We start from the raw sequence: 12,837 nt of genomic DNA on the forward strand, positions 1-12,837 counted from the left end.
GAGATCCCTATCTTTGGGACGTTTCATACTTGGTTAGATATTTTGACTTGTATCGGTGTAGAAAGGACTGATTTAGCCGTATACCTTTATCGACTGTCAGCTTGTAGAGGATTGTCGTATCCTATTTCATGGGGATTTTGACCATGGACTGTCTGTACCTAGTTGATTGACTTAGAAGGTACATTCGGGTAGGATACCCCCACTGATGTGGAAAAGTGTAAAGCTACCTGCTTAACACTTATGAGATACATCCATTACTAGGGTATATGAGTTGGAGAGTACATTTGGATATATGATTTGTACTGACATGAGAGGGTTGAAGTTAGCTGCTTAACCTTTACGTGACCCGGTACCGCGTGAAGGAAGAAGCAGAGAATGTTTTTTGAGGATCAGGTCATCACTTAGCGATTTCCTTGAGGTGTTTGGAGAGAGAGTAGTTCTCTCTTCTTTCGTCAGCACGATGGATATTAAGGTGATGACTAGTAGACTCGTCTAACGTTGCTCCATGGGAGATCCTGACTCATAGAGCTGTCGGATGTAGTTAGATATCCTTGATGTACCTAGTGATTTGCGACCTGTGATGATACAGAGGTAGGGGTATTAGTTGAGTAATACCTAGGAGTTCTGATCATAACTAGGTATAATTTCATATGATGATCTTTGAGGGGTAGAGCGTCGATTGACAGATATTTTGATCAGTTATTTAGTTGTAGCGTTCCTCTATCTTTGTGTTCATTGCTCGATAGCGGAGGTTGCTGAGCCTCAGGGTGGAGCAATCATAGTATGATGGGGTACAAGACAATGGTTAGACGACTCAGCTAACATTGTCTATATCAGGTGACTCAAGACCTTGGCCACGTGATCATTTTACCAGATCTTGTAGTCTATATCTCATATTAGAGGGTTTAACCTTTTATCGGTATTTGTCGAGGGACATTTATAGATGAGGGTTGCGGAGATACTTGCTTGATGGGTAGATTCTTGGTCAGGAGATTGTGTGACCCTTTGACTTTGGATTGATATTCTTTTACTATGGATATTTGATTATCAGAAAGGATGAGATGATGAGATTTGGCAGACTTTATGGATACATTTAGTTGGTTGGCAGTAGGTGTTGAGGGTTGGATGCTTTCGTTTTTCTCTATCTTTGTGTAGGAGACTATCCGGTATGATTGATTGATGTTGAGGATGATTTTGATTGATAGATATTAGGAGATCAGGTGTGATGATATGTTATTTGTGGATGATCTATTGGTGGATATTTAGTTTGATGGTCTACTATTTGGTGTTTGAGGTTGATAGGGACATGAGGAGTGATGTGTCTGTGATATTTAGAGATTTAGTGATTGTAGTTGGTCATTAGTTTACAGACTTGTGGTTGATGAACTTATGGTGGAGTAAGCCTGTGGTACGTACATTATGAGTCCTTGGGGTTACCGTTTAGGCATGCCATGCTTAGATGTTTACATGGACTCAGTGTACTTGGTATTCTTAGGGTTTGGATCAGTTTTCATTGTCTTCATTGACGATGTTGTGGTCTATTCACGATCTGAGGTGGATCACGTACAGTATCTTCGCATAGATCTAAAGATGTTTCGACGGGGACATCTGTATGTGAAGTTCAGTAACGCATATTGTGATTTTCGTCTATGAGATTTCTAGGACACACTGTTAGTAGAGGGATATTAGTGGATCCACAGAAGATAGAGGCTGTTATCAGTTGGGAGTAGTCGTAGTCTATACCGGAGACTCGCTGTTCCTTTGGTCTGGCTGGATATTATCAGAGATTGATTGAGGGTTACTCCAGCATTGTTATGCCATTGACTGGACTATTCAGGATAAGTATGGAATTTTCCTGGAAGATGTTTGTGAGATCAGTTTAGATATCTGCACCTATCTTAGTATTACTTTCTAGTGTAGATGGATTTGTACTCTACACAGATGTATCGTATCTGAGAGTCATTGCAGTTTCGATGTAGCATGAGCAGAGTAGTCTCATGCCAATAGTTAGAATTCTCGTATAACGAGAATTAGATTCTTTATCTCTATGGGAGATCATGTGTGTTCCCGAGTCACTTCTTATCCGAGAGGAGTTACTGCAAGAAACACCTAGATCTGGATTTGCGATACATTCGGGTGACATCTGATGTATGGACACATTGGAGCACTCTGGTTGGTGGAACGATATGAAGAAAGACATCGCGGATTTTGCAGTTTGATGTCTATTATGTCAGCAAGTGGAGGCTGAACATCAGAGTTTAGTAGGATTGTCTCCGTTGATTTGGATATTAGAACGGAGTTGGGAGCATGTTTTGATGGATTTTGTTGTGGGATTATCCAGGAATATGATGGTTTGGGTAATCATGGTTAGGTGATGACTTGCTTCTTAGCTATTGATTTGTAGGATAGATTCTTTTGGATTGAGTAGTAGGATTATACTCTAGAGGAATTACCGGACTGGATGATGTATCTCTGAGGGTTGTTTTGGATGGAAATCCGCGATTTCACATCTTGGTTTTGACTGTGATTACAGTAGACTTTGGATTAGGAGTTTCACTTTAGTATAGATTTTCATCTCAGACTGATGGATAGTTTGAGCGCTCTATACATGTGTTGGAGGATTTATTGATAGTGGATTTTGGATTTTAGAGGTGTTTGATTTATCCATAGTTGGCTAGATTGCAGAGTGAGAGTAGCGGGAGTAGGGTGAGTTCATAGCTCACAGAGTTGCCTCTAGTCACTTGGAGGAGGATTATCATATTTGGAGATTTGTTTATGATACTTGGATGAGTGACATATGAGTATGTTGATTGGTAGTTACCTTGGAGGAGGGTCCCTAAGTTGACCAATAAATTTGGGGACCAAATTTTTATTAGTGGGGGAGAATGTAAGATATCGGCAAATTAAATAATAAATATTATTGGACGAAAAATCTTATTGGATTTTTCCGGAGTTTTTAGAAATTTTCTGGGAATTTTTCGGAGCTCGTACGATGAGTTTTGAGGGGACGGATTCGGGGCTAGTTGGAGGCCTGTTTGGAATACCCTTAAAAAGGGAGTGGATTAATTTCATTTAATCTAAATTACCTAAGTATAAATTCTTTACCTAGGTTTAATTTCCGAACCATTCCCCTTCCTCCCGATTTCTTCCCCCTTCATGCGCGCGAGCTCTCTTCGTCCCGAGCCGCACCAGCGCCGGCGATTCCCCTCTCCTCTTCTCTCAACGTCGCCGGCGCAGGACAACCCTTGAGTGTTAAGGAGGGAAGTGGCAACCGATCTTCCTCTCTTCTTCCTTCCTTTCTCGCGCGGATGAACTCGACATCGACGGAGAGATTCTTCCCCGACAAACCTGTTCTCGCCCAGTCGCCTGAGGGAGAGCGCCGGATCTCAACGGTATCATCCATCTCTGGAGGACCGACCACCTTCTCGGCCTCTCGGCCATTCCTTATGCGCGATCGGCGGTGATCAAGTGGCTAGGGCACGGCAAGGCTAGAGCCGACGAGGGAGGGGAGATTCGAGCCTTAGTTGCCTCTTGTGGATGTCCAGTGCCTTCTCGGCATCGAATCTTGGATCAGGGAGGTCCACTTCACTGGATTCCGGTTCCTCCTTCTCACTGGTGTTGATGGGCTGCTGATCATAGAGTGGATGGACTGCCAAAGCATAATTGAGGTAAGGAGTTGCTGGGGAAGATCCTGTAGATGCATGGATCGGTTCTATTGATTTCCAATTATGATATTCCTCCTGTTTTGGACCAGGAGAAGTCATTGGATCAGCTAGGGATGGGTTTTCTTGAGCAGATCCTTATCTTCTTCATTCTTGCGCCATATTGAGGTTTTGGTTTCAGATCTGGGGTTGTTTGAGGTGAGTGTTGCTTGGTTTGTTAGGAGTCCAGCAAATTCAATGCTGTGTAATTGTTTCCTGAACTGATCTTGGGCAGAATTGATGTAGGAATTCTTTGGTAGCTGTTCGACAGGTGTGTTATTGGGCTGTGAGTTTGGATATGCTGCTACCTCTTAAGGTAAGTGTTTTTCCAGTGATGTACCTATGGTATTCTCATTAGTATGATGCTAAATTAGGTTTTCTAAGGAATCTAGGGTTTTGTGCTTGCTTAGAGTTATGAGTGGTGTAATGTGGTTGGTTAGACATATAGTGATTTGTGGATTTAGGAAAGTTTATGATGAAATTTGATTAATGGATGGATTGGTTAGTTGTTGACGATGGTGTTAGGTTGATGCGGATTTATGATAGAGATTTGATATTATGATGTGGTGGATTGGTAATTAAGAGATGGATTTGTTATTGGGTCAATTGATGAATTGTGGATTATGGTTGGATTTAGAAAGAGGGGAATTTAAGGATGGACCTATCATCTACTTTGGTTTGGATTGTTGTATGGAAACTAAACAGGGTTACCTAATCGACGTGGGATTAGGTTTTGAGTTTAGTTTGTTGTTGATTATGTGATTAGCTACACATTATATATATGCCATGTGATTCGCAGGACTTGGGTTCGGGACGAGCATCTCGAAGTGGAATTGATTTATCTGACGCGGTTGACAGATAAAGGCGGGTATTTCTTCCTTGGCTCTATATAGATTTTTATTGAGCTTAGTGCATGGTTATTATGTGATGGTTTAGGCTGCTTTACCTTATATCATATCTGTTTGTTGACTTCCTGCTAGAGACTTATGCTTGATCTTTGAGGTGTTCTATTTAATTCATATACAGTCTAAACTCTTGATATCTACTCTATGGTGATTACACGTGTAGAGTATGTCCTGTAGGGATTGTCGGGTGGCTGGTATTATCATGCTGATTGGGTATATGATGTGGACTGTACATAGGTGGGTATGTGTATAGGAGTCATCTGGTTGACCGTGCATTTACATGTGGTGTGTATATCCGTATTTGTTATGTACTTTTGGAGGAGTTGTGTTGATTGCACGTCTGTGGTTTATACACGTGTCCGATGTGTTTTTATTGGAGGATACATGTTGATTGTATATGTGGGGTGGTCCATGTATGTCTGATATGTTCATTGGGGATTATTGGTTGATTATACATGTGTAGTTGTATACATAGGTTTGGTGGGATATGTGGAGGTATCATGACGATTATACTCATGTTGGAGGTATTTATGAGGTTTGGGGTTGTTGCATGGATGATGATTATATATATATATCATGTTCATCATTCATTGCATCTGATGACCATTGTCTCCCTTGTGGTGAGAGAGTCATCAGTTGGTTTGGTTTAGCACCGCCCACTCGGCCACTCATGGGTAGTGGTAGTTGGAGCAGTTGCTGCTAGTCCTGTCGTGCCACCCGGTCACGAGGTTTAGTGAGATCCGGCGTTGTGAGCAGTCAGGGACCCTGATGCTATGTAGTTAGACAGCTACTAGCGGACTGTCCGCCTCGACCACTATATAGTGGGCTGGAGGGTAGTACAGTCGTCACAGACCCAAGCCTCTCGGCCATACAGGGGTCGTGGTGTCTAGAGAGGTGGCGGGGGTGACCATGGAGCATGCATACGCAGTTATTATTCTTGCATTTGATGCGCGGTGCATCTGCATTTGCATACATGCCTAGTAGATACTAGTTGCATGTGATTGTCGTTGTTGCACTTGATTGAGATATGGTTGTTGCATTTGGTTGCCATACTGCATACATGTCATTTATTTTACATGTATATGCAGTCGTACTTATATTGCACAGGTGTCACGGGTATATCTGTTGCAGATCCAGTGAGTTTACCGATCTTTGTACCTTGCGTCGATTTCAGATTGGGTATGTATTTACCATTATGTCAGCAGTGGTTTGTGCAGTTTGTAGGTTAGTCATGATTATGTCTGGTTATTACGTCAGGTATGTTCAGATGCATTGATTATGATAGTATGATCATGATCTTTATTCCCTACTGAGACTGTATACTTTTGATCTCCATACTTGCTTATTTACCATGCACTATCTTTTCTATTACCCGCTGAGTTCCCTATACTCACCACCGCATGTATACATTTATGTTTTCAGGTAGCAGGTAGATGGTTGTGTGTCGCTTGGAGTATCCTGTCTGCCGGGTCCTACGTCACATCCGAAGACCGTGCTGGTTTTCTTTTGCATGTCTTCTATTATTTTTGGCATTGTATTTATGTATAGCCATGTGGCTATCTTATGGTTTTGGTGTTGTATTTGTGTTTAAGCCGTGCCGGCATGCATTGTATTTATTTGTGTTGTGTGGGCTTTCCGTTTTCGTTTTTCCGCTGTGTTGGTTTTTAGTACAGCCGTGTGGGCTGTTTTATATATAACTGCGTGGTTGTGATTGTTTCATTCCAGCCGTGTGGGCTGTTATTATAACTGCGTGGTTGTGTATATAAATATTCCAGCCGCATGTGGCTGATGTATTTTGCTTGTAGTGATGCTTCAGATTGTCACCGGTACAGGGGAGGTTCTGCCGGATTTTTGTCTGACAGGAACTCCTTTGGGGGCGTGACAGGAACAAACCATCGGAATAGTCATAGTGTAATTAAGTATTAGTCTATCTTGATTAATAAATTACACTAGTACATTCTAAGTGTATTGAGTAGGACCATTTAGGTAAGTTCTTTTTGTACTGACTTAATAAAAGAACTAGGCCTTAGTTATTATGGAAGTGTGTGCTCTTAATCCTAATATAATAACAAGCACATATATTTAATATTTAACTCTTTGACTTATCAAAGGGTGAGGTTTAGCTCGATAAATCAATATGCCCGATAAGTTGGGAAATGATATTACTTATAGTGTGTGTTGTTGATTATAGAAGAAATCTGTGTCCTAGTTATCTAGGTTAAGAATGTCCCCAAGAGGAGCTCATAAGGATTGTCATGTTAAACCCTGCAGGTGGACTTAGTCCGACATGACAATGAAGTTGAGTGGTACTACTCTTGGAGCTAGATATTAATTAAGTGAGTTGTCAGTAACTTACTTAATTAGTGGGTATTTGTTATCTTAAACACAGGGAGACTAACACACTCATAATAAGAAGGAGCCCATAATGTAATTTGGGATTGGTGCGGTAGTGCGATAATAACTCTCTAGTGGAATGAATAATTATCAATGAACTTGAGTTGTGTGTTCGGGGCGAGCACGGGATACTCAAGCTCATCGGAAGGCCAAAATCAATTTCTCCTCTAGGTCCCTGTCGTAGCCTCATTATAACCTCAAGTCCATCCAATTGTAAGGCCCTTCTTGGTGTCCAAGAAGTGGGCCGGTCCAATGCTTGATGACCAAGCAAGGGCCGGCCACATCCTCTTCTATAGGGGTCGGCCCTTTGCTTGGTGACCAAGCATGAAGGGGTCGGCCACAATAATTCAAAAAGGGAGGGTTGTTTTGAATTTTTAAAATCTTCTATTTGTAGAAAACTATATGTTTTAAAAGAGAGATTTTAATTTTCAAAACTTTCCTTATTTCAATTTGGCCACATGTTTTAATAGAGAGTTTTAAAGGTTTTAAAACTTTCCTTTTTTTAACCATCCTCATGGTTTAAAAAAAAGGAAGATAAGTTTTAAAATTAAAATTTTCTATCATCATGTTAAAAAAGCAAATTTTATAAGAGAAGTTTTAAATTTTAAAATATGCTTTTAATTTTTAGAACTTTCCTTTTTTAACTCCTACTTTAGGAAAGAGAGCTTGTAAATTTTATAAGAGGATTTCTTCTTGTAAAATTTTAAAAATATATTTCTTTTTCCCCTTGATGAGGTGGCCGACCACCTTGCTTGGTGCCCAAGCAAGGGGCCGGCCATAATTAAAATTAAAAAAATCATCACAAAATTAAAATTGGTGATTGATTAAATCATGAGGAAAGAAAAGGAAAAACTAGAGGATGATTTTATTTTTTGTAAAAAATTTTTCCTTATTTGCTTTGGGCAAGCAATATAAAAGAAGGGGTGAGGAGGCTTCATGAGACACAACTCTTATTCTCTTGCTTGGAGACTCTCTTGGTGTGGCCGGCCCTCTCCCTTCTCTTTTCCCTTTTGCTCTCTTCTCCTTGGTGGTGGTGGTGGCCGGATTTTAGAAGAAGAGGAAGAAGCTTTTGGGTGGTGTTCATCTTGGAGGATCGTCGCACACACGACGTCCAAGGCGAGGCGAGGAATACGGCAGAAGATCTCGAGGTTATTAGCTTACAAAGAGAATGTATAACTAGTAATTTTCTTCCGCATCATACTAGTTATTTTTTTTGTAAGAATTCTAAATACAAGAGGCAATTAGATCTAGTTTATTGAATTTATTTTTCGATTTTGTGTTTTCTTCTTTTTCAAATTTGTGATTCGATTGTTCTTTTTGGTTAACCTAGAGTTATTTAAGAAAATTAAATATTAGCTTTCCTTAAAAGACTTTGACTAAGCGGTGGTGGTTGCTCCCAAATCCAAGAAGGTCATGTGCCTCGCCATGCAGTCTTGGAAGCCAATTTTGGAAATTAATATTTAATGGAATTAATAACATAGGTGGATTTGAATCAATAGTGTTAAGTTCCGCTTGCGATTCAAATCTAAACCATTAAGAACAGATAAGTTAAATTTGGAATCAATGATGTTAAGTTCCGTCTGTGATTCCTAATTTAACTTCTAAAGAATACAATAGGTTATTTAAGGAAAGGTTCGACACTTATACAAAAAATTTTGTATAGTGGAACTGGTACATTTTCCTAGGACTAACCAACACCTTCTACTCATGGACACTATTATACTTAGTTATTTGGCACCAATACAAGTAAGTATAATAACCATAAAGAAATGTCTTTATTAATATATAGGAATATGATACATCGAGTCCATACAACAATCATCATATGATTGGCTCTAGGGCTCTAACTAACACAGATATGCTTATTTAATCATGAAAAATACTATATTTGGGAGAGAAGATAAAGAGGGGTTAGTAAGACTTGTGGACTTGTATTGTTTGTGGGCAATGGTTGAGAATGTTGCAATTAATTCTAGTTATTTCTTCCTTAAACATTTGGTAACACTTGAGAAATCTGACTCTACCACACCTATTATTTTAGGAGGATTGTTAACTCAAGTTGCTTTGGTGTTAGGGTGTGATTTAAGTGAATTGAAAATGATTGATAATTCTTGTATATTAGACTTGCATTCATGTTTAGCAATAAAGATGATAAGGCGTGAAGAACATGGATATAGTCTTCTTATTAAGGACAATTTCCCTTTAAGATTGCCAAATCATGATCTCACTATCATTCATGTTAAGGAAAATTGGCATTTGGAATTAGCAAGTCAACGTTCTAGAACATTGTCAACTTTGGCTTCAAAAAGAGTTCCTTTGGTTAATCATGATGTTCATAGTTTTAATTTCCAAGAACTTCATTCTGTTCTGGACAATATTCATAATGATTTAGATTTGACTAAAAATTTTCTCACAAGTAATGAACGCATGGAAGAGGAACAATTTAAAAAACTGCAAGAATGTTTCAAAGTGAGAGAGAATTGTGTGAAAAGATTTCTCGATTTATGAATTCTTATAGAGCTTATATGGAATTTAATGAAGATTTTAGAGGCTTTATGAGATTGTTATAAGATGATGTTAATAAATTGTTTGAATATCATAAATTTTTTAGAGATGAAGTTAAATGGTTTATTAATTCTTTTCCATTTTTCCTTCCTGAATTACCACCCTTTCCACCATTTTGATTTCATCGGGACGATGAAAAGTTTAAGTGGGGGGGGGGGGGGGGTGTTAATAACCTAGTTTTTGCTTGTTTTTTACATGTTCAGTTTTTCTTTGCGTTTGTTCTTGCTTTGATTGCTTGTCTTTGATAGTCACTTGACTATCTTTTGAAAATTTTTGTGGCATACGTCTTGAGAATATCAAAACTTCTCTTATATGTTTTCTTGTCTTCAAGTTAAAATGTTAGCACATTCATTATCTAGATTTATGATGTTTTAAGTGATTCTAATAGTATGCTTAATGTACCTCTTTTCTCTATCATGGGTAGCATGATACAAGCTAAGTATAATATGGAGATAGGTTTTAACTTTGGCTTTACCTTAAGGATCTTACCTTCACTTCACTACACTTGAGCTTGGATGGTTGATATCATTGAAATAGTCATGATTCATCTTGTTTGTTTAGTACTTGGTTTCCATGGTGATTTCTTAAATTTCATTTTGGTTATTGGATGAGGCTCAAATCATATAAGCTCATTTGGAAAAATCAAAATATCCCAACTAGTACATTTGTGAATAAGATTTGCACAATGCAAATGATTATGAAAAAAAACTGAAAAAAATGAAAAGATTGAATAAGGGATATAAAAAATAGTTGTCGTGAGTGGAAACTAGCAAGTCACCCCTTTGAGACCGAGTTAGGTTACTGGGGAAATGACTGCTTAGCTTCTCTTGAGATTGAGCACGCCTTTGAGACCCTGGTTGATTGAGAAATATGAACCAAGTGTGTGGCAAGTAAGTGTCTATCACTGGTTACTTGTCTATCACTGGAAACATTAGGAATTCAAATTTGATGATGACTTAACTAGGACATAGATTAAAACTTGAAGAGTTTTGAGTTACCTTGCACTGTGCACAAGAGACTTATGCTTGAGCCATACTTAACTTGTTTCCATGATCATTCTTGTTAATGAAACTTTTTGATAGAGTTAGGAGAATGCATCAGGGATATGAGAGCATTGTAAAACATATGAATTTAGATTACGACGTTTTGCTTGAGGACAAGCAAAGGTTTAAATATGGGGGTGTGATGTGCGTAGATTGTATACACTTATTTAGTATATTTTGACACACATTCACGTACTTCGAGCATGTTTTATTAATGCATTTTCGTACTTCTAGCTTTCCTTTAAGCATATTTACTCTTTTTGTTCGGAGATCTACTTTTTGGCCATTTTCTGTATGCAGGAGTCGATTTTGGAAAAGAATTGACGCTTGAACGAAGAATGAAGGCACAAGCCATGTGTGCCACACGACCATGACATGGGGGTTGCCCAGGACGTGTGAGTATCACACGGCCGTGCCAGGTTTGAAGCCAAGAAGGTTCATGCCCGTGTGCACCACACGGCCTTGCAAGCCATCCAGAACCGAAGCTATACACGGTCGTGTAGGTCTACACGGTCGTGCAGCATTTCAAGAGCCCAAGAATGCCCTAGTCGTGTGCACCACACGGCCGTGTAGGAGCTCCAGAGCTAGAGGCAGTGCGGGCCGTGTAGATCTACACGGCTGTGCAAGGGGAGCAGTGGCAGATGCATGCCACGGCCGTGTACACCACACGACTGATGTGCGTAGATTATATACACTTTTATGCATGTTTTGATGCATATCTACTTGTATTTCATCAACATAATCTATGTTTATTGCACCCTATTTCATTGTGATGTCATACTTCCATTATATTTTATTCGGAGATCTACTCTTTGCTTGTTTTGATTGATAGGACGCAATTTGGAGCAAAAACGGAGCTTAAATGAAGTCTAGAGCTTTTAGAGTGTCACGGGCATGCAAAAACATAGTTTTTCCAAGTTCTGGATGTGTGGAGACCACACCCCCATGTGGAGGCCATGTGGGGGGTGTGTTGAGGCCGTGTGAATGTCACACGGCCATGCAAAGGCCGTGTGAATGTCACACGGCCGTGCGAAGGCCATGTGGAACTTTCAGCACTGCAGATAAAAAGTAAAATGACCATAACTTTGTGCTCAGTTAGAGTTATGAGCCATTACAGATATCAAAATGTAGATAACTTCAATATCTACAACTCTTATGAAGACTTCAAATAGATAAAACCACTTCTTGAAGGTTTAAAATGCTTTTCTATGTGACACGGCCTTAGCATAGGGCCGTGTGGAATCCCTACACTGCACACCAAGAGTAAAATAGGTATAACTTTGTGCTTCATTAGAGTTTTGGGATGTTCTTTGAACCAATTTGTAGATAACATCATGATCTACAACTTTTATGAAGACGTCAACTAGAGAAAATCTCATATTGATGGAGTAAAAGATGTTGCAATAAGACATAGCTATGCAGGGCAAATCAAGGGGTGTGTGAGCCACATGGCCATGTGATGCAAGGGGGTGTGTGAGCCACATGGCCTTGTCATGGGGAGATGGTCTGGTCGTGTGGTGATGCTCAACCCTGCAACATTGGCAGAGAAGGGGAGTGTCCAGGCCATGTGGTGGTGCTCACCCATGCAACTTTAGCAGAAAAGGGGAGGAGCATGGCCGTGTGAGCATCACATGGTCGTGCAACATATCCAAAGGCCAAGTTTGCCTTGGTCGTGTCCCATACATGGCTGTGCATGAGTTCTAGAGTCGAAGGCAGAGCAGGCCATGTAGATCTACAAGGCCGTGCAAGTGGGCAGTGGTAGAGCATGCCATGGCCGTGTAAGCATCACACGACCATGTCACCTGGGCAGCAAGGGGAGTTGTCTAGGCCATGTCCCACACACGGCCAGGTGATGGGGCCGTGTGGCACCCGAATTGCCCTCTCTATATATGGGTTTCTTCCTCATTTGAAGGGGGATCTTCTCCCTTTTGGGGGGAATCAAGATTTGGGGTGTTCCTCCATTTTATTGGAGGGATTTTCCAGCAATCTAAGGGCGGATCTACAACGTTTCGACTCTAGGATTGTGGATTAGATCCGGAGACGGTTCTTCATCATAGATAAGCTTTCTTTCTTCCTTTTCTTGGATTTGGGATCAAGAATGCTTCCTATTTCTATGATTTTTCCCTATTCGTATCAATTTAATCTTGTATGGATTGTTGTGATTGTGCCTAATTAGCATGTTTGATTGAATGTTTGGATATCTTGTGGATCTTGTAGAGATTGTGTCTC

At 40.0% G+C, this 12,837-nt stretch overlaps 1 long non-coding RNA gene across 1 annotated transcript; it reads left to right on the forward strand.

The window, feature by feature from the left end:
* Window positions 1-3,111: 3,111 nt before the first annotated feature.
* LOC122024174 lies at window positions 3,112-4,570 on the forward strand. The gene is made up of 4 exons (XR_006123353.1): window positions 3,112-3,668; window positions 3,755-3,860; window positions 3,948-4,017; window positions 4,501-4,570. It is a non-coding gene; the product is annotated as an uncharacterized LOC122024174 (long non-coding RNA).
* The last annotated feature ends 8,267 nt before the right edge of the window (window positions 4,571-12,837 follow it).

The sequence above is a fragment of the Zingiber officinale genome, chromosome 9B (assembly GCF_018446385.1).
Source record: "Zingiber officinale cultivar Zhangliang chromosome 9B, Zo_v1.1, whole genome shotgun sequence".
Lineage (NCBI taxonomy): Eukaryota > Viridiplantae > Streptophyta > Magnoliopsida > Zingiberales > Zingiberaceae > Zingiber > Zingiber officinale.